Source organism: Myotis nattereri (genome assembly GCF_964212035.1).
Source record: "Myotis nattereri genome assembly, chromosome: 6".
Taxonomy (NCBI): domain Eukaryota; kingdom Metazoa; phylum Chordata; class Mammalia; order Chiroptera; family Vespertilionidae; genus Myotis; species Myotis nattereri.
The window spans coordinates 27426739-27450299 of NC_138081.1; the positions used below are offsets into that span (position 1 = coordinate 27426739).

Sequence of the window (23561 nt, forward strand, 5' to 3'; positions counted from 1 at the left end):
ATACATTAGGGAAGTAAAGTATCACAAAAGGCAAGGAGAGAATTTGGAGAAGAGGGTATAATAGTCCCTTATAGCTGGGAGACTTATAAGGACCAGGAAAGAAAGGTGATATGTTGAGTGGATTACTCAACTTGGATTTGGTGAGAGGTGTCAATGTGATGGAAACCAAGACCACAGTTGAAAGATGAAGGATAAAAAACAGTGGATTGGATTTGTGGACTGTGAGTAAAAGTGAATGACAGCAATATTAATTTAAGTGTCATGGGTGTTTTGTGTGTTTAAGGCTAGAGGAGACCTGAGCCTATTTGCAGAAAAAGAAGAAAACCCATCAGAGAGGGTGGGCGTGATAAAGATCTATGTATATTAAAAAAAAATCCTTCTGTAACCATTGTTATCTTTCCTTTATACCATGATTATACTGTATATGCCTTTGTTTTTATTACACCAATTGTAATTATTTTTGAAACTATTTATCTTTTCCCACAAGTTTGTGAATTTTCTAAAAGGAGGAATGGATATTTATTTAACTTTCTTTATCATAGTAATTCAGTGACTGGCACTTGGTAGGTCCTTAAAAAATGTTGAAAAGGTAAGTGGGCATATCATACACCTTGGGTATGAAGTAGACGCTGGAGTGTATGTTGGTGGGGTGCAGAGAGAGGAGATTGGCACTCAGTGACAGGGCTAACCTTATTGAAGACTGGGGGAGATATACTTGGACAAAGACAGTGACAGGAAGAGTCATATCCCTTAGTCATTGTGCAAATATAGAGAAAAGCTTAGAGGTAGAGCAAAGGGAAGTTGATGGAGCATATCAGTTGGCCTTACTCTTCTTTGTAAGGTAAGAAGTCTGATTATTAGCTGAGAGTAAATGGAATGGGAATGGTGTTTTGGACATAGGAAAAGTCAGGAACTAGATAACAAATCTGATAGGGAATAGAGAAGAAAAGAATTAGAGCAGCGGTTCTCAACCTATGGGTCGCCAACCTGTGGGTCACGACTGCTTTGGGGGTCGAACGACCCTTTCACAAGGCTCGCCTAAGACCATCGGAAAACACATATATAATTAGATATTGTTTTTGTGATTAATCACTATGCTTTAATTATGTTCATTTTGTAACAATGAAAATACATCCTGCATATCAGATATTTACATTACGATTACAGTTATGAAGTAGCAACAAAAATAATTTTATGGTTGGGGGTCACCACAACATGAGGAACTGTATTAAAGGGTCGCGGTGTTAGGAAGGTTGAGAACCACTGCATTAGAGGCTTTTCCAGCAATTGTAAAGAATCACTTTTTTAAAAAAGTACAGGCTATCATCAAGTCTACCGAGAAGATTGTATTCTGTTTGTACACTCTTTGCTTTAACTCATTTGCATTCCTCCACTTACTCTTGATCTATAAGTAGGTCACTTACTTAGTTGAAGCTGGTTAGTAATTTCCAAATCATCCTTTGGACCTGCATCGCAACTTTTTATCTGATGTATAGTGCATGTGGGCAAACTGTAAATAGTATATTGCTTTCGTTTGACGTCTTTACTGAGTGGATCTCAGTAGAGTGAAGCAGCTGGGGGACTGTGTTCTAAAGGGCAGAAAGTTGATGAATGAAAAATCCATGTAAAACATGTTGATAAATACTTAGCACTTTGGCATCAGTGCAAATTAGATCTTAAATTGTCAAAGTGTATGTTAAAATATTGAATGAAAGAAAACAGTAAAATGCATGTAAAGTAAAACAACCGAACTGCTTTTATTTCAGTAAAACCTACTTGAAAAAAATACCTTCTACTTTTAGAAATACTTGATGTTAAATATCAGAATTTTGATGACCAGAAGAGAGAGCATTTGTGACTTAACTGACATCACATACTTTTTCAACAAAGACATATTTATGGGATCACTATTCATCTTCCTTCTTGAATGAGCTTGGTATTCAGTTTAAGAAGACAGCAACTGAACAACAAAATAAAACCAAAGAAAATGGGCAGTCCTGCACTTATTCCTCAGCCCTCTCCCCAAAGAGAAAAACATAGAGGTCAGTTCACCCACAAGATAGCAAAATTTGAAATGTCGATACCCCCACAACATAGCTTTAAAATACATGAAGTAAACATGGAGAGAACTGAAAGGACAACTAAGCAAATCCACACTCATATTTGGAGACTTCAGCATCCTCCTTCAGTAATTAATAGAACAAGCAGACAGAAAGAACATCCGTGAGGATATAGAAGACTTGAAGCAACTCTGTCAACCATCTTGATTGACCTAATTGGCATTTATAGACTATTACACCCAACAACAGGTTGGGTTTTTCATGTGTACATAAAACATTAACTTGGATAGATGATATTTAAGGGGGCTTAAAAATCCATTACAAATTTAAATGAACTGAAACTATACAAAATATGTTCTCTGATTATAACCAGTACAATAAGGCAAGAAAAATAAAAATAAAAAGCAGATTAGAAAATAAGAAAGAAAAAACCTTTCTCTAGTCTCAATATAATGATTTATGAAAAAAAATCTCAATGAACCTACCAAAATGCTGTTATAACTAATAGATGGTGGGATCTAAGTCAATGCACAAAACAGTGAGCAATTGGAAACTAAAAAAAATTGAAGTGTCATATGCAATAGTACCAAAAAGACATAAATGTTTTTTAATATATATTTCAAAATATGTACAAGATCTTTATACTGAAATACTGACAAAAAAAATCAAAGAAGAAAATTGTAAGTACAATTACCTGATTCCAAGACTTAAGTAAAGGTACTGGAATCTAGATAATGTGTTAGGGAAATGATAAACATAAAGATCAACTGGACAGAATTAGACCCACATATATACAGCCAACTGGTTTTTAAACAAAGATTCCCCAGGGAATTCAATAGGGAGAGGATAGTATTTTCAACAAGTAGTTCTAGAACAACTGAATGTCCATATGCCAGGAGAAGGGGAAGGTCACAGACACATACCTCACATATTAAATAAAAATTAATTTAAAGTAGATCATAGATCAAAATATAAAATGTAAACCTTCTGGAAGAAAAGATGGAAATCTGAATGAGCTTGGGTTTGGAATGTCCCTTGAAAGAACATATTGATAAATTAGACTTTATCAAAGTTAAAATTTTGTTCTGTAAACTGTTAAGAGAATGCTAAAATAAGCCATAGATTGGAAGAAATATTTCCAAATCATATATTTGATAAAATACTTGTATCAAGGACATATAAAGATGCAAAGAACTCTCAAATGCAATAACAAAACAGTTTTTAAATATACAAAAGGTTGAACAGACATTTCATCAAAGAAAAAATGTGAATGATAAACACTTGAAAAAAAAACATTCCTCATTAGATATTAGGGAAATGCAATTTTTATAATGTTTTTTTTCTTTATTGATTTAGGTATTACATATGTGTCCTTATTGCCCCATTGCCCCATTTCCCCCTACCCCCCCACTCATGCCCTCACCCCCCTGGTATCTGTGTCCATTCGTTAGGCTTATATGCATGCATGTATGTAAGTCCTTTGGTTGATTTCTCCCTCTTGCCCCTACACTCCCCTACCTTCCCTCTGAGGTTTGACGGTCTAATCGATGCTTCTCTGTCTCTGGATCTGTTTTTGTTCATCAGTTTATGTTGTTCATTATATTCCATAAATGAGTGAGACCATGTGATATTTATTTTTCTCTGACTGGCTTATTTCGCTTAGCATAATGCTGTCTAGGTCCATCCATGCTGTTAAAAATGGTAAGCACTTCTTTTTTTACCTCAGTGTAGTATTCCATTGTGTAGATGTACCACAGTTTTTTAATCCACTCATCTGCTGATGGGCACTTAGGGGTGCATTATATCCTTTCTGATTGGTGTTTCTAGTTTCTTGGGATATATTCCTAGAAGCGGGATCATTGGGACAAATGGGAGTTCCATGTTTAGTTTTTTGAGGAAACTCCATACTGTTCTCCACAGTGGCTGCAGCAGTCTGCATTCCCACCTGCCGGGAGCCAGTCCATGCTTGCTGTTTCAAGGGACCTGGCATATATGGCATACTGTTCTTAATATGTTTGCTCACCTTCTTGGCACTATGTGTTTTAACCAAGGTCTCTGAGAAAGGTTGTTTCCCCAGGTAGGGATTTTCCCCTGAAGTTAGGGAGGGAATAAAACCTCTTAACTAAGTGCCAGGAGGGTAATTAATCACTTCAACTACAACAATCATGCTTAAGCTACATAATCTTTACTCCCTGGAATGGAGATAAGAAACGCCCTAACCTTTGTAATAGAGATTGATGGGATTGAATCAACTGGTATAAATACAGATGTAACAAGACAGCAAGAGACAGAGAGAGACAGAAGCTAGGCACAGAACCTACACAGAACGTTCTCTAGAGACAGAAGAACTTCGCTGGAGAGAACATGGCAAAAGATCCTGGACTGAACCTGACTATAGAACATGGCAAGAGAACCTGACTAGAACCTGGTGACTGAACCTGGCTGGAGAACCTAGCGAGGGAACATGGCTACAGAACCTGGCTGGAGAACCTGGCTGGAGAACCTAGCAAGAGAACATGGACACAGAACCTGGCTGGAGATCCTCACCAGAACTTCGCTGGTGATCCTGACCAGAACTTGGCTAGAGATCCTGGCTAGGCTGCTGATCAACTGAACACTGTCTCCGTGTCATTCCTTCTTCGCCGACTCCGTCTACGCCTTTGGGAACCCCTGGACCTGCTGGGGCTGGACCCCGGCACCCACCAGCAGTGCACAAGGGTTCCTTCTTCTCCGCATCCTGCTAGCACTTGTCCTTTGTTGATTTGTTGATGATAGCCAGTCTGACAGGTGTGAGATGGTACCTCATTGTTGTTTTGATTTGCATCTCTCGGATGATTAGTGACTTTGAGCATGTTTTCATATGTCTCTTGGCTTTCTGAATGTCCTCTTTTGAAAGGTGTCTATTTAGGTCCTTTGCCCATTTTTTGATTGGATTGTTTATCTTCCTTTTGTTGAGTTGTATGAGTTCCCTATAAATTTTGGAGATTAGGCCCTTATCAGATATGACATTGGCAAATATGTTTTCCCACACAGTGGGTTTTCTCGTTGTTTTGTTGTTGGTTTCTTTTGCTGTGCAGAAGCTTTTTATTTTGATGTAGTCCCATTTGTTCATTTTCTCTTTAGTTTCAAGTGCCCTAGGAGCTGTATCAGTGAAGAAATTGCTTCGGCATATGTCTGAGATTTTGTTGCCTTTGAATTCTTCTAGAATTTTTATGGTTTCCTGTCGTACATTTAAGTCCTTTATCCATTTTGAGTTTATTTTTGTGTATGGTGTAAGTTGGTGGTCTAGTTTCATTTTCTTGCATATATCTGTCCAATTTTCCCAACACCATTTATTGAAGAGACTATCTTGGCTCCATTGTATGTTCTTGCCTCCTTTGTCAAATATTAATTGAGCATATTGGTTCGGGCCGATTTCTGGGCTCTCTATTCTATTCCATTGATCTATATGCCTATTCTTGTGCCAGTACCAGGCAGTTTTGAGAACAGTGGCTTTGTAATACAACTTGATATCTGGTATTGAGATCCCACCTACTTTGGTCTTTTTCAGGATTGCTGTAGCTATTTGGGGTCTTTTTTTATTCCAGATGAATTTTTGGAGAGTTCGTTCTAGGTCTGTGAAATATGCTGTTGGTATTTTTTTAAATATATATTTTATTGATTTTTTACAGAGAGGAGGGGAGAGGGATAGAGAGTTAGAAACATCGATGAGAGAGAAACATCGATCAGCTGCTTCCTGCACATCCCCTACTGGGGATATGCCCACAACCAAGGTACATGCCCTTGACCGGAATTGAACCTGGGACCTTTCAGTCCGCAGGCCGACACTCTATCCACTGAGTCAAACCGGTTAGGGCTGCCGTTGGTATTTTAATGGGAGTGCATTGAATCTATAGATTGCTTTGGGTAGTATGGACATTTTAATGATGTTGATTCTACCAATCCATGAACATGGTATGTTCTTCCATCTGTTTATGTCTTCCTCTATCTCTTTTTTCAGTGTCTTGTAGTTTTAAGAGTACAGGTCTTTTACCTCCTTAAAGTTTATTCTTAGGTATCTTAATTTTTTTGGTGCGATGGTAAATGGAATTGTTTTTTTAGTCCCTCTTTCTGGGGATATGCAATTTTAAACTACAGTGACTATCATTAGAATTGGTCTATTGAAAAAAAAATCTGACTATATCAAATGCTCAAGAGGATTTAGAATGACCTGAAGTCTTATGCATTGCTAGAAGAAATTCAAGTGGTAGAACCTCTTTGAAAAGCCGTTTGGCAATTTCTTATAAAGTTTAACTTACACATACTGTATGAGATAGTTATACCACTACTAGTTTTTAATATAATTAAAATAAAAGCACAACTCCACACAAAAACCTATTTATACTGCCTTTATTCATAATTGCCAAAAATCTAGGAACAACCTAAATGTCCTTTAGTGTGTGGTTGGATAAACAAATTGTGGTATAGCCATAAAATGAAATACTACTCAGCAATAAAAAAGGCACAAACTATTGCTACACCCAACAGCATGCAGCATTCTTCATACTAAGCGAAAGAAACCACACTATATGATTCCTTTTATGTAACAGGAAAAGACAAACTTGTAAGTATAGTATACACTAAAAGGGGTATATTTTACTTTATGAAAATTATACCTTATTTTTTTCAATGGAAAAAAAGAGAAATAGTAGGTAGGAGGTAGCATAAATAAGCCAACTATTTGTCTTATGTAGCAGAATTTAATAGATTATGTTAATAAATAACTTAAGCAGCATTTAATTTAGAATATATAGAAAACATCCTGTGTAGCCAAAAATGGAAATGGTTAAAAGTGATTGCCTCTAGGGAGTAACTGCCTCCAGACAAGGAAGAAATGTGACGTGGGAGCTGTTGCTATTAATAATTAGCCATACTATATATGTAAAAGAATTTTTCACTTCCACTTAAAGGTTAAAAAAAACAATTTCATGTAATATATGGAGTTTAATTGGTCAAGTGCTTAATGGATAAATGGTAATCGCAGTGAGACAGATACTGAGATCTTTGTGTATGAGATTTTAATCTTTCCTTCAGTCCTCCCAGTGCCTGCCAGTTTCTAGTCTATGTTAAGAGCTGTGAAAAGTGTGAGATTTTATCCTACTTCCAAGGTAAGAATTTAGCTGTCACAATTTTATGGATTCTGGCAGAAGGTTTAAAGATTTCAGAAACAGCAGTACATCAGCATTTTCTTGTACCAGTTCCCTGAACCCCAGTTCCCACAGAGCAACATGAAGAAGGCCAGGCACTACCCACATGTGTTGGTGGAGAGAAACCCTGAGTGTAGAGAATCTTAATCTTTAAAAATAGACAGTAGGCATTTCCTTTTTTATATGTATTTTTATGTTTCAATTACAGTTTACTTTTCAATATTATTTTATATTGACTTCAGTTGTACAGCTTAGTAGTTAGATAAGCATATACTTTGCATAGCATTTCTACACTTTCAGTGGGAGGCCCTGTCTCTTCTAAGGCTGTTCATTACATGAACATCCTTGAAAAAGTGGCCTGGAGCAAATGCTGCTGTTTTCTCTGGTTGCACATGTTCAGAAACTTGAGGCCCCTGGAAAATTATCTCAACAGTATATAGCAGAAGACCAATAGATAAATAATATAAAAGTCTATGAGCTACATTGGCCAATTTTTTATAATTGGCACCTTCCATTTTTCTTCTTAAAATATTGATGTGTATATTAATCTCAATTTACTTTCATTAACATTTTAAAATTTTCCAATGAGGGTAATAATTCTTTTAATATTTTGTTAGTTTTTTCAGCTAACCATATCTATTAACAGTTCCTTCCTAATTTAGATATCTTGGTTTGGGGGTTTAGCTATCATTTTGCTTTCAGTTTTTGCTTTTTAAAAAACCCTAAAATTTTATGATAAAACATTAATATTTTGAGATGCAGAAATCTTAAGATTTTTAAAATTGAAATGATGCATTATTTACAAATGTATTTTTCACTAATATTTTTGAAACTCTTCTCATTTTAGCTTTTTCATTTTTAGAGAGGGAGAAATGGTGTTTTATAATTTTAACTCAGCATAACCATTAATGATTATTTAAAAGCAAATATAATTGGTGCTTTCAAGAAAACTTACTAATGATACTAAAACCATGTAGTAGGAAAAAAAGTATGCTCTTTATACTTTTTGAGAGATTGGTTAACCTCTCATTTTCACAGTCCAAAAGTTTTCAAGAAGTTAGTGAACATATTAAATCTAAAACTGGTAAAGTCCTGTTAATGAGAAGTCTTTCAAAATAGTTTAAAAGACTTAAAAGTAACACTATGTCAAGAAAATTTTATGGCAGAGATAAATTTCAGCGACTCCTTATTCAATGTTCATATAAATCCAACCTACCTAAAATTCCTATTTTTTTTCCTTAGGTGCGAGTACTTATCAGTAGATAATGGTATTCAGTCTGTCCATTACTTTGTGAACAGTAACTGCTTTTAAGAGCAGCTTTTCCATCTATTTCATCTCCGGGAGCATCTCTCCTGGTTTATAAGAACAGCACTTTGCTGCACTCAGCTTGCTTTTGTGTTATGGCTGAAAATGTGTACACTGTTCTTGGTAAATCTTAGAACTGCATTAGGGAAAAGGTGGAGAGCTGAGCATTAGAATTGGTGCCAGGAGGATGTGGTTGTACTTTTGGCTCTATCACACATTGCTGTGTACATCCTTCCTTTTTTATAGGCTGACGATAGTCATTTGACGATTAATATTGTTCAAGGTGGTTCAAATAAAAATCATTTTGAAAGTCAAATAACATGCCATTTTTAGTTAACCCTAGTGAAGTTTACTTGCATTAAACTGGAAAACTAGTCTTCCTCCTAAGAAAATTTAGTACTCTGTTTACAGTTATGTATCTTTCTATAATTATTTTATTATTTATTCTGAGAAATTACTGATATCTGTATTCTTTATAGATATCAGTAACATAATCATAATTCAATAACACACGATAGTGCAAACTTATGATGCCTGCAAGATTCAGCCTGTCTCATTGTAGACATGAGACGATTCTCCCAGCTTAGTTCTATTTTGTGATCAGTTTTACAGAGTATTCTCCTCCTCCCCTCATTTCTTTTGGAGAAGCAAATGTAAAGTATCCAGAAAATTAAATAACTGGCCTTATTCCATCAGGAGGGTGTTTCAGATTCTTAGTCGGCTTAGCTTTAAGACATTTCATACTTCCTGGTAGAGTTTACCACCAATTCACAGTGTATTGCTTGTTAGCCAAAGTTTGTATTTCTAAATTTGCCTTTATCTGTGTTGCTCAGTGATTGGAATATTGGCCCATTCACCAAAGGATGGCAGGTTTGATTCCGGGTCAAGGGCATGTACCTGGGTTGCAGGTTTCAATCCCCATCCCAGTCAGGGCAGGTGCAAGAGGCAACCAATCTCTGTCCCCCTCATCCCCTTTCCACTCCCTCTATAAGAAGCAATGGAAAAAATATCCCTGGGTGCTGATTAACTATATATATAAAGTTATCATGTATGACATTTTATATATGTACATACATGTGTATGTGTGTGTATACACATGTCCCTCTAATCTGGGGAAAAACCTTTAAGTGACGTATTTTTAAGTTTTGCTTTTGTTTGCAATAGCATATTGGATATGATACATCTCTTTTTATAAGATATTTGAAATTAACTATAAAATTAGTATAAATATTTTCCATTATTTCCATAAAAATTATAGGGCATAGTGATGCTGAACTTGCTTGCTTGCTTTTATATTAGGCAAGAAAATTAGAATACTTGAAGCACAGTTATAATTAGTAAGTAAACCATGGAATTGAGACTTAATATTTTTTTCCATGTCTTCAAACAGATTTACCTACATTTACTTCTCCTATTCCTTCTTTCCTTTCTCCCCCCCCCCCCTCCATTCCAAATTCACTTAGTTGTTGATGTTCCCCAATAGTTTAAGTCCAAATGTTGGTATGAATCTGCACTGAGGAATTCAGTATTTTGGGTGGAAATTTAAATGGAATCATTTTTTGGCCCTAGCCGGTTGGCTCAGTGGTTAGATTCTGGTCAAGGGCAGCAACCAATCGCTGTGTCTCTTTCACATCCATGTGTATCTCTCCCCCTCCTCCCACTCTCTCTAAAATCAATGGGGGAAAAAAATCCTCAAGTGAGGATTAACCACAACAAAAAGAAAAGAAAAAAAGAATCCTTTTTTGGGGTGCCTATTTTTAATGATTCAAAGCATTTATTCAAATATAATAAGTTAAAAGACAATGAGAAAATTTTAATATTCGGGTTTCTATTTTGTGATAAAAATCATAATAAAGGTGTAATGTGATTATTAATTTGGGTGTTATACACATTCCAGAAAGCTTCACTTCTATTTAGTATTTGGCTAATTTGTAAGAATATTTCAGGATGTGAGTTGTGGCATGGTCTGTTTTACTAACTGGAGATGTCTATAGTTGTAATCAGATTCTCCAAGGCATCTCAAAGGCATCTAAAAAATTTCTATAAGCATCTTTTTAAAATTGAGTTTGTGTATATACATGAAGAGCAGAATAAGAGAGCTGATAATTAAATAACTAGAACAGTATCTGATACATAAGCTAGATGTTATTATTGTCATTCTTATTACTCACCTTCTTCACATCCCTCTCCCTGCAAAAACAAGGAAGTCCCAGATCTCATTCGCTGTGCAGATTTGTGCACAGGATATTCACTGGGGAGTGCTCTCAGGATCAGTGCCTGTTGGGGAGTGAAGGAGGTAAGGTAAGGGTAGAAGGAGAATTGGCAATCTCACAGGGAACTCTGAAGCTGGGATGACCCTGCAGAGTTGCCCCTAATTGGAGCAAGGAGTCTTGGCCTCATACCCTTGTATCAACCAGTCATTGGATCAGGTTGCTTCCAGAGAGGGAACATCACCTTGAGCAAGATGGCTTTCTTCAGCTGAAGGGGATTCTGCTGCAAGCTGTCAGTCTTCAGCACTCTCTGACCCTGGAGAAGTGTGTGCCCTTGTCCTGGGGGGGTTTGGGGGGAGTGGACAGTGAACCACAGCCCACTATACGCTGCCTCCAGGAAGAGTGAGTGGGACACTGGATGCTCAAGCCAGAAATCTGGGAGCTAGTCAGGACTCCTTCCTGTCTCTGGATATTCTTCCATCTGTCGCTTCTTCTTCTCCCTATCTTCCACATGCAGGATGTAGTATGTTACTTTAATTCCCAATTCCACCATCCGTCTCCCCAACCCAGAGTCCTTCACACTGATGCCAGAGTAATTTTTCTCATATACTTTTAATTTCTGCCCATTCCACAACACTTCGCTGTCAACTTTTTGTGCCTTTTTTTGCATGTTATTCCCTGCAGATCGTCTAATTCTTTTTCATTCATTATAATTTGGTCAGGTGAGTCCTCCCCTTGGAAGCCCTTGCTGAGCACTTTTCCTCCCTTTTCCCCTCTTGTAACATGTGTCTTTCTGTATTAGCTCACTTACCACCTGTTTTGTAGTGTTTATTTTCTTGCCTGTCCTGCCTACCCCAGCTGATGATTTTGGCCTTATCCTCCCTAAGGGCATAAATAGTATCTTTTATCTCCATAAATCCAATCCCTAATCCTAGTGCCTGGAGTTCATTGCCAGAACTTAGTGAGTGTGGGCTGACTAGAGTGAGTGAATGAATGATGGGTTCAAGCAGTTAATAGTCAGAAAGCTTAACTGAGAGGTATTGGCATAAGCTGCTCTGGTTTGCATATAGTATTAGTATGTTTACCTGGCAGATTTCTACATTTGGATTCAATTTAAGTTGATACAATATTTTCATTCTCTTGTCCAGTGTCCTCAGATATGCCTAGAGAAACCTATCAAACCCTTTTATTTACTTTTCTAAATTAAATTTATTGAGGTAACTTTGGTTAATAACATTATATAAGTTTCAGGTACATAATTCTATAATATATCATCTATATATTGCATTGTGTGCTCCACACTCAGTCTGGTCTTTCGTCACCATATGTTTGACACTTTTTACTCTCTTCATCCACCCCCATGAGTTTTTGTTTGTTGCTTTCTGTTTTATATCCTACATGAGTGAAATCATATGGTTTTTGTCCTTTCTGTCTGATTTATTTCCCTTAACATGATGCTTTCAAGATCCATTCATGTTGTCACAACATAACATTTTACATTTTTTTATGGCTGAGTACTATTCTATCATATATATATATATATATATATATATATATATATATATATATATATCACATCATGTCTTTATCAGTCATTCATCAAAGGACACTTGGGTTTTCATGTCCTGGATATTGTGAATAATGCTGCAGTGAACATATGGGTACATAGATCTTTACAAATAAGCATTTTCAAATTTAGGGAGAGATACTCAAAAGAGGATTGCTGGGTTATATATATGGTAGCTCTATTAATTTTTTTTTGATTAAGGTATTACATATGTGTCCATATTCCCCCATTGCCCTCCCAACCCACTCCCGTACATGCCCTCACCCCACCTGCTATCTCTCTCCATTGGTTTCATTAAATTTTTGAGGAACTTCTATACTGTTTTCATAGAGGCTACACAAATTTACATTCCCACTGGTAGTGTATGAGGGCTGCTTTCTCTCTACATCCTCTCCAACACTTGTTATTTCTAGTCTTACTGATAATAGCCAGTGTAATAGGTGTGAGGTGGTATCTCACTGTGGTTTTCATTTGAGTTTTCCTTATAGCTAATGAAGTTGAGCAACTTTTCATATACCATCTGTATGTCTTTTTAGGAAGTGTCTGTTCAGATCCTTCTGCCCATTTTTACTTGGGTTGTTTGTTGTTAGGTTGTATGAGTTCTTTGTATATTTGCCCCATATGGGAGGTATCATTTGCAAATATCTTCTGGTTGCTTGGTGGCCTTTTTGTTTTCTTAATGGTTTCTTTTGCTGTGCAGAAGCTTTTTAGTTTGGTATGATTTCATTCATTTATTTTTTTTTACTTCCCTTGCCTTTAAGGTCAAGTTCACCAAAACTCCTCTGAGACCAATATATTGTTCTTGGCTGGTGATTTCTCTCTTTCAATATTTGATTCGACTCCAAGCCTGTAAGGTTTCTGCTGAAAAATTTGATAATATAATGGGGTTTCCTTTATAGTTTATAGTCCTCTTTTCTCTGGCTGCCTTGAGAATTCTTTCATTGTCACTAACTTTTGACAGTTTTAATATGTCTTAGAGAAGGTCTTTTTGCATTGAACTGATGAGGTATCATCCTGTTAGCTTCTTGGATTCAAGGGTCCAGCTCTCTCCACAGGTTTGGGACATTCCCATTATTGGTTGTATAGGCTCTCCGACCCCTTCTCTCTCTGTTCTTATATTGGTCTTTCTAATGGAGTCAGATATTTCTCAGAGTCTTTCATTTTTTAACTCTCAATTCTCTCTGTTCTTCCACCTGAGTCTTTCTAGATTTCTGTCTTCAAAATCACTAATTCTTTCATCTGGTCTGTTCTGTTTCCTAAGCTCTCCAATTCATTCTTCATCTCATGTATTGAGTTTTTCAGCTCTAGAATTTTTCATTACAACTTGTCTCTTTAATAAAAGAGAAAGTACTTCTTTTGTTCATTGAACTGACTGGTTGAGTTTCTTTCTTTTTTTTTTTTTTAAATATATTTCATTGATTTTAGAGAGGAAGGGAGAGGGAGAGAGAGATAGAAACATCAATGATGAGAATCATTGATTGGCTGACCCCTGCACGCCCCCCACGGGGGATCGAGCCTGCAACTCAGGCATGTGCCCTTGGCCGGAATCGAACCCGGGACCCTTCAGTCCACAGACCGACGCTCTATCCACTGAGCCAAACCAGCTAGGGCTGGTTGAGTTTTCTTATATCTCATTTAGTTCTTTTTAAAACTGCCATCTTGAATTCTCTGTCATTTAAGTCACAGTGTTATATGCCTTTGTTTTCTACGGACCTCATTTCTTTGAGTTGCCATGTTACTTTGGTTGTTCATGGTACTTGATGGGTTATTTCTCTGCCTGGGTATTTGGGGAATTGAAATCATGTAGGTACTGTTTTGGTGTTGACAGTTTAGCAGGTTGATACATAGAGGTCTTTTGTTTTCCAGTAGATAAGGTGATAGCACAAGTTTTTGTTTTCTCTTACCTGCGCTCCTGGGACGTCCAGGGTTTCAGTGGGGCAGAGTTGTCCTCGCTGTGGAAAATGCCCCATATTCCCTGAGGAGGTGGGTGTCCACTCTGTGACTGGGTTGCCTTGGTCTCAGGGCACCACCCCAATGTGGGTTGGTAGGCCATAGGGCTCTGGGCCTGTGAGTTCCTGGCGCTGCTTTCCTGTAACCAGAGGCTGCCAGCTATGCTGTACTTAGTATGGGAAGTGTCCCAGCTGCCTCTACTGGGTTCTGCTGCAATGTGTGAGGGAGGATTGTGGGCAAGGGTTTGGGGAGGTTGTACATCTGTGGTTTTTACTGCTGGGTTTAGCCACAGTGAGCACCGGCCACTTAGGTGGAACTGTTCCTTCGGCCCATTTGGTCCTCTCTAGGTTGTCAGTGACGGCTGTCACCCCACACCTCCACTGCTATTGTGTCAGCTAGAGGCCAGCCCCTGATGGGAGAGTGGGGCAGGGGGTCTGCACTTTTTGCATCATCAACCCCTTTTAAAACCTTGTGAAAGAACTTAGTTTGTGATCTTTTCCTCCCTGTGGTGCTACATCAAAAAAGAAAAATGAAAAGCAACTAATTGCAAAGTTTCTAGTAAAAGTGTTCTGAGACTGATTGAAGCTGACTGGCGAGGAGACATTTACTTTATCACCCAGTAAACATTTACCGAGCACTCAACATGTCACTGAGTTTTCAGTATGTTCACATCGGAAATAAAAAGATGATTAAAACACTGTTTTAGAGCTTTTAGCCTAGTGGAGTAAAAAAGGCATAATTAACTATAGTTAGGTATGGTAATTGCTTTAATAAAAATATATTCTAGGTGCTAGTTGTAGATTCAGAGGAGAAAGATTTGCTGGGGGCGGGGGTGTGACATTGGGGATGTTTCTTGTAAGAAGTGAACTTGGAATTGGGTTTGCACGTTGAATAGGGGTTTCCCCAATAGAGAGAAGTGGGGCTTATCACACAGAGGGAATAGCAATCACTCAGCATCAACAAATAACAATTGGATGATGACAGTACTGCAGTTACTGCTCCAGACACTGGGAGTACAGTGATGAAGGAAACTAACAAGACCCCTCTTCATGGAGCTGACATTCCAGTGGGGGAGACGGACAACAAGTTAGTGTGGTGAGAGGAAACTAGACAAGATAAGGGAAAAGAGCGAGACTTGGGGAGGTGAGCCTGTTTAGGTGAGGGTGTCAGGGTGTGTCTTGAACTAGTCCTGGGAGATGTATGAAAACAGGTTCTGGGGACAAATTAGTTGAGAAATTCCACCCCAATAAGTCTTGCCATAAAGAATTTGAGATAATTCTGGATTAAACCAAATCAAACAATGCGTTAGACTAGAAAGCCCACTGGTTCATCAATCTGGGGTTTTGTAAGCTAAGGAGACTGTGGGAGCAGCTGGACTTGCGTTCAGGGACGCTGTGGCCAGATGAGGATGGCCGTTTGAACCTTGGCGAAGAGTTGGTGCCCCACTCACCGTGGGGAGCCGCCTTCCAGGGGGAGCCAGCACTGCCAGGATTCGATTTTGATTTTAGAAAAGTTACTATGGCAACAGTTTGGAAGCTGTCTTGAGTAAGGAAAGACTAAATTGAGAATCTTTGTGATAAGAGAATGATGAGGGTCTGAACACTGGAAAAGATAGGTTTTAAAGGGATTTGGAGGTAGAATCAATTCAGCCAGATAACTGTTTATAGACAATGAAGAATGTGTCAGAAAGTTCTTGGCATGTATTGTTGAGGCGAATGAAAGTTTATCTTCAAGAGAAGGAAACTTGCCCCTGATCTGCCAACAAATGAAGGTCACAGTAAGGTCACAGCAGAGTTGTGAGGCAGCACAGGATAAACTGTGCTGAGTGTGTGAGAAACAGAAGCAAAGTAATACGTTTTCAAGTGTTCCAGACTCTGCCTGTCTCTCACGTTTTCTCCCATCTTTGAAAGAAGGAAGGTTAGAAATGAAGTGGGGGGGAAATCGACATGGTCTACATTTGAAAGGTTGTACTTTTTAGGAAGAAACAAGCTTATTATCACTTTTAAATAAGACAGAATATGACCTTGAATTAGAGACAGTAACTGCATGTCTAATTGTGAGCGGGGCACACCTAGCTGTACGGAACTCGACTCAGCGAAGCCAAGGACTGGCAGGTGGCTGCATTCTACTGCCAGCTACATGCAGCTGCCAGGGCATCATCTGGACCTCACTGGCAGGCACTGAGAGAGGAATTTGCAGATGGCAGGGGATATTAGAATAGGAAGAGAGAAGGAGGTGTGGCTCAAAATTATAAATGCAATCTATATTTCTATTTTATATTTGTGTGCGGGTAAATATAAATAGAGCATCCCCACCAGTGTATTGTATCACATGCTCATCAGCTAGCTATGATCTATCATCAATCAAGTGAGGAAACTGTCACCTTACTTGTTCTTCCACGGCAAAGAAATCTTGGTTAGGGACTTTATTAGAATTCAAACCAAACTGTAATTTGCCTTGAGGATGAAATAGTAGATGAGTGTAATTAATGCTTTAACCAAACCTAGCAAATACAAATATGATGAATGATTTCTTGTAAAAATAACAAACTAGTGTTTAAAAAATACAGATCTGCCACAGCCAGGTTTGCTCAGTGGTTAGAGTGTCAGCCCGCAATCTGAAGGCTTATGGATTTGGTTCTGGTCAAGGGCACATACCTGGATTGTAGGCTTGACCCCCCCCCGCCCCGGTCAGGGCCCAGTGGGAGGCAACCAATGGATGTGTCTCTCTGTCTCCCCCTCCATTCCACTCTCTCTAAAAATCAATGGAAAAAATATCCTTAGGTGACAATTAACAACAATAAAGAAACAGGTCTTATATTCCTCTTGGTGGACTTTAGTCAATTGATAAAAATATTAAAAATACATAGAGAAAGTCACTAAATTTTTCTCATCCTTTTGATTAATGATGAACTAGATTACAATGAATGAGTTGTTATGCCTGACACTTTGTACTTTAATCTGGAAATATTGGCATTGAAAACCAAAGGTCAAATTGCCATTTGATATTCTTAGATCTTCCTAGAAATATGTTCTTTAAATAATAAGCTTGTGTTTCGAATACACCTTTATGTGGGATCATTGTTCACATTGTTTGATTATATATGTATTTTAAGCACAATTAGGAGACTTCTAATCTAGGCATCAGAATTGGTATTTGATTTGGTTTCCTCCTCAGAGAGCTGTTCTTTTGGTATGAATGCCATATACAAGCAGAACTCGTGGTGCGCTCTAGCTCTTCTAAATGGACATGAAACTAGGGAGACCGTGCTATTGTGAGCTGGGGGTAACATTTGATGTTGACAGGCCATGTAAATAGTAGGTTGTAGACTCCATTTTATTTAACTATTTTTCTGGCTTTGCACATTTTTCTTTCAGCTGTTTTTTTTCATCTTCCTGTTTGCTTCCTTTTGTCTCCTTTCATTTCTATCTATCAGTGAGTTTCTTCCTTGGTGTAGTATGGGTTTCCCTTACCCATTTTGTTTCTGACCCTCGCTCTGGCCAGTCACTACTGGATGGAACTATTCCTTTAAGAAGGGGATAGGCAGTGTGTAAGAATGGCAGTCGCACCTTTCACAAGTTGTGTGGGCAAAACTAATACAATAAGAAACTACTGTCACCTGACTACATCTTCATTCTGGCTTCTCTACAGAATATTTTTTTCTTAAAAAATGTTAATGTCATATTTAACATATGCTTCTAACACAAAACATATAAAAAAGTACAATATGAACTAATTCCTTCCCTTCCAACTTCCGTAAAGCATACTTTTTGATATCACACTAGAGGCCTGGTGCACAAAATTCGTGAACTTGGGGGGGTTGTCCCTCAGCCCAGCCTGCACCCTCTCCAATCTGGGACCCCTTGGGGGATGTCCAACTGCCCCCACAGGGATCAGGCCTAAACCGGCAGTCAGACATCCCTCTCACAATCCGGGACTGCTGGCTCCCAACCACTCACCTGCCTGATTGCCCCTAACCCCTTCTGCCTGCCAGCCTGATCGATACTTAACTGCTCCCCTGCTGGCCCGATCGCCCACAACTGCCCTCCCCTGCCAGCCCAGTCACCCCCAACTGCCCTCCCCTGCCAGCCATCTCGTGGCTGTGGGCGCCGCCATCTTTGAGGGCAGGGCAGTCAATTAGCATATTCCCTCCTTATTGGTTGTGGGCGCTGCCATCTTTGCGATGGTGTGAGGGTCAATTGGCATATTCCCTCTTTATTAGATAGGATGATCTCACTCATTTGTGGAATATAATGAACAATATAAACTGATGGACAAAAATAGAACCAGAGACACAGAAGCATCGAATAGACTGTACAAACTATGAGGGAAGATGGGGAGTAAAGGGGTAAGAAAGAGATCAAAGGACTTGTATGCATGCATATGAGCAAAACCAATGGACACAGACACTAGGGGGTGAGGGCTTGTGCTTGGTGGAGGGGGTGGCACGGGAGAGGTCAATGGGGAGGAAAAGGAGACTCAAGTAATACTTTAAACAATTAAAAAAAAGTAAAGAGTTAGGTAAGTTCAAAATGAGCACATTGTAAAATATTACCACACCCAACATTTTTTTTGAGAAAACATCAAAGAAAAATTTCAGTTTCAAAGAAAACCCATGCCTCATCTATCTCAGGTGCACAGTAGTATGGTTATAAGTCAGTCCTATCTGCCCACAGCCCTGGGATGTGGACTTTTTTGTTAAAACTTAGCACTTTAGCCCTGGCCAGTGTGCTCAGTGGTTAGAGTGTCAGCCTGAGCACCAAAGGGTTACAGGTTCGATCCCAGTCAAGGGCATGTACCTGGGTTGCGAGTTCCCTCTCTGCCCCCAATTGGGGCATATGCAGGAGGCAACCAGTCAGTCAATGTCTCTCTTCTCCCCCACCTCCCACTCTCTCTGCAAAGCAATGGAAAAATTATTCTCAGGTGAGGATTAAAAAAGGAACACAAAAACAAAAAAAAACTTAGCACTTTAAGAAAAGGTTATTTGAATTATGACTAAACAAAAAATTTACATTCTAAATGAGACCAACATTCCTAAGAGCCCAAATTTCAGGCAGTAGGGTAAGGATGGCTCAGCAATCCCAACCACCATGCACTTCAGTCGTCACTGCAGAACCAGGAAGGGTGCACGAAACATGTTGTAGAGAATTTAGCTTTTGTCCCCAAATTCTGTTTCACAGATTCTCCCTCAGCCATCTGTCCTTAGATTTTAGTGTTTCTTTGCCATGTTTCTGTGTTTGCTCCTACGTCACCAACTGAAAGTTAGTACCTGGCTCACACCTCAGTTATCCTTTGCCATCCTTTGATTTTAGGTTGGCATTTCCTGCCTTGGAGTCATCCAACCTGAAGGCAGATTGCACCAGCACCATCCTCAAAATAGACATGCCTGTAGAATACCTTAGTCTAGTATTTGCCAGTGATATTTGTATCAGAAAAAGCTAAGAAAATAAGGAGCAGAAAGAGCCTCAAGTTGTATTCCATGTATGAATGTGAAAATTCTGAAATCAGCTGAAGGGATGTGCATCTAAAATGCTGGTGACATAAGCAGTTATATATGAGCATGACACCCCTTAAGAAGCATCTGTTAATCATATCGCTTAGCGACTAGTAAGTGCTATTTTTCATCTTTTACATTTATTTTACACTAGAGGCCCGGTGCACAACATTCGTGCACTAGGGGAGGAGGGATGGGGGGGGACAGCGAGTAGAGAGTGGGCCTAAGCCAGCAGGCGGACATCCCCTGAGGGTTCCTATAGCACTGCTGCAGAGGTGGGAGAGGCTTTCGCCACCACTGCTGTGCTCGCCAGCTGTGAGCCTGGCTGAGTGGCACTCCCCCTGTGGGAGCATACTGACCACCAGGGGGCAGCTCCTGTGTTGAGCGCCTGTCCCCCTGGTGGTCAGTGAGTGTCATAGCAACTGGTCATTTCGCTGTTCAGTCCATTTGCATGTTAGCCTTTTATTGTATAGGATGACACATTGTTATTTTACAGAGTTTTAAAACTAGTTAGTTCTATTTAGGAAATCAGTCTGGAAGGGGAGGGGTTAAATGATAGTTAATGCCTTATTCCAAAACATTGGGGATCAGGTATCTTTTGAGCATCTTCATGTATAACAGCTAGTTTTAAAAAACGGTTTATGGTCATTAAATAGGAAATGCTTCCATCTCCAAATCCACTTCTCACCACCACACTGTTACTATCCTGACCCAAGCCTCCATCATCTATTCCCTGGGTTTCTGTAATTAGCTCCCTGTTTCCTTCACTCTTGTAATCTGTGCTTAACACTGAAGGAAGCATATTCCTGTTAAAAATGGAAGTCAGTGAATGCTACTCCTGTGTTTAGAACACTGCATGCAATAGTTCTCCTTTTACTCAGAGAGAAGCCAAACTTCATTCATTGGTTTATAAGACCCTTCTCTTTTCCTAAATCTCTGGGATATCTGTAATAATAAAAGCATAATATGCTAATTAGACCAGACAGCCGGACGACCTTCTGGAGGACCACACTATGACACCCACTAGCCCCAGGCCAGCCAAGGCAGGTGTGATGCAATTGGTCGGGTGCCTGGCCATTGACCCATTATTGCCTTTCAGAGGGAGGCCCAGGTCACTGACCGGCGGGCTGCAGCGGGTGGGCGGGGCCTCCCTCTGTGGGGGCGATCCATCACGGGGCTCCTGGATGGTGAGAGGGCACAGGCTGGACTGAGAGACACCCCCCCCCCTCCAGTGCACAGATTTCATGCACCGGTCCTCTAGTAGATTATAACATGAAATCAAAGTATATATTTTTTATTAGTTGTTGGATTCTTTTGAGTAATGTTGCACATTTTCTACCTTAGTTTTAAAACATGTATTTTAAGTTGCATATGATGGTTTGTTGTTGTTGTTTTTCAATTTTCAGACAGGAAGGGAGGGGGGGGGGGAGAGAAACATCAATGAGAGAGAATCATTGACTGGCTGCCTCCTGCACACTCCAAGGCTGCAACTGGGCATGTGCCCTGTCTGGGAATTGAACTGTGACCCACTAGTTCATATGTCAATGCTCAACCACTGAGCCACACTGGCCAGGCTGCATATGATTTTTTAATTTCTAATTCTGTAATAAATGGCCCTCACTGGACAAACTGACACCCCTATTTTTAAGAGGATATACTTCTTCTTCTCTAAAATGCAGATAATACCTACCAATAACACCTGGTCACCTCAGAGCAGTCCTTCTCTTAGATTTCTCCTATTAGTCATTAATGTCTCCATATCTTCATTATTTAGTGTTCCGTAGCTGCTCTCATTAGGACTAAATGTATCTTTCTTTGAAACCCTCTACTGTTTCTTTTCTGCCCACTATACCTTCACTATGTACAGGAACTTTTATCCACTCAAATATGCTGTGACATGATCAGTAAAGTTGTCTAAGGATAGATTGTTAAATGATTTATTTGTGGATTTGCAAGAAAATTTCAAATAAAAATTCGTCCTGAAAAGATCATCAAAAGAGGCAAAGTAAATGATGTATTTGTTAATGAAGAGCCTACTCGGAGTGGGGTGTGATGGGAGGATTGTTATGTGATTAATCTAAATTTTTCTGATGGAACCTAAAAGTTCAAGACACATAAATCTGCTTTCCTCACATATAATGGCTTATATGTCAGTTTTCCATAATAACTTTTTTACATATTTGTATATTACCCAACTAATATTTTTATTGATGTTTAACTATATCTATCTATCTATCTATCTATCTATCTATCTATCTATCTATCTATGGCATGCTTCCCAATGTATATTATATTGTATGTTATATATATATATATATATATATATATATATATATATATATGATGATGGAGTCATTGTTTTGTTTTTATATAAAAGTAACATATACCACAGAGCTATTTGCTTATTTCTGTGAAGTCCTTTCCTTTTATCATTTCAACTTAACTTATGGTATGTCTTTGCTTCTCCAAAATTTTAATTCACAGAAATTCAGATATGTATTAGTATCATTGATGTTTGCCAACAACCAATTACAAGTTCAATTTGAATTATCTATGTGTAAAAACACTGGCTAAGGTGAGCTCAGAATGTTAGAATTACTTGGAAAACTTTGTGACTTTTTTCACTTTTGAAAATTCATAGTCATTCATTTTGATTTATTTTTCATTTTGTTCTAATAATTCATAAAAAGTGGATAGGTCAGCTAGGCAGACTTGCAGGATCCTGGGTGCTGTGATTGGTTGGCATTTCATATGGGATTTAATTACAAGATGACCTGAAATTCAGAAATGTAATCTATAAGACACTCAGAGAAAAACAATTTTTTAAGCACACTCTTGTCGGTGTCATATGATGGCCATTCTGCAACTGTAATTTGTCAAAAGATGTAAGCTATATTCAATAATGATGACAGCAGGAATTTGAGACTTGATGTGCATTTCTTTTTGTCATAGGAAAGTCAGCCTTTTGAAAAGGGATAGAAATTCACATTTCTCCAGAATGATATTTCCCTTCATTTGAAGCTGTTTCTTAATTCCAGTATTTCATGGTGTTTGATAAACTGGCCAAATAAAAAAATATGTATATTTGGTGGGGGAAGTGGTGAAACTTTACTAATTTCAACTGGCATTGCACTCTACTGATAAGAATGGGAGTTTGCACCATTCTGAGGAGATTACATGAAGTAGAATTGGAAATCAAATTGTATTTACAAAAGATAGGATGATGTTCCTAATAGGTGTTCAGAATAGACTATTCACTCTCATATTCTGCTGAGCTTTACTAGAAATAACTTCATTTCAAAAAAGGACAAATCTGATTGAAGGTAAAAGCATTCCCTCTCCACAGATACTCATCCAAAGGGTTTTCATTAAATTGTCCTGATGGGCACACAGCTGTAGTTTATGCTGTATCTGTATAGACTGGTAATGTGAAAAATAAAAAGCTAAATACTATACTTGATTGCTTCATGCTGCAACCATTTAGATTACCATATTTTTATCTACAATTTTAGAAGAGATGTTGCAAAATGATGATCTGACAGTAACTGTCAAAGTCATAATACTAGAATCTATTTTCATCTGTTGTCAAGGTCAAGTTACTGAGATTCACAGTTAGTAGGTCAGAAAGATTACTTACTATCGCTTGTTGTCTGTGGTTTAATGCTGACCTAAACAGTACTGTGTAATGTCAACGTTATCACCGTGTCTAGGCTGCAGAAGTACAACACGTTGCATGATTTAATGTGTTTCCTGTCTGGAATGAAGATGGCCAACAACCATGAGCTACT

The 23561-nt window shown here is 38.6% G+C and overlaps 1 protein-coding gene across 1 annotated transcript in view; it reads left to right on the top strand.

The window, feature by feature from the left end:
- Positions 1–23561, top strand: part of PRIM2 (DNA primase subunit 2) — a gene marked incomplete at its 5' end in the record, with an annotated part of 282109 nt that overhangs the window by 245226 nt on the left and 13322 nt on the right. The gene's annotated exons all lie outside the window — the stretch shown is intronic.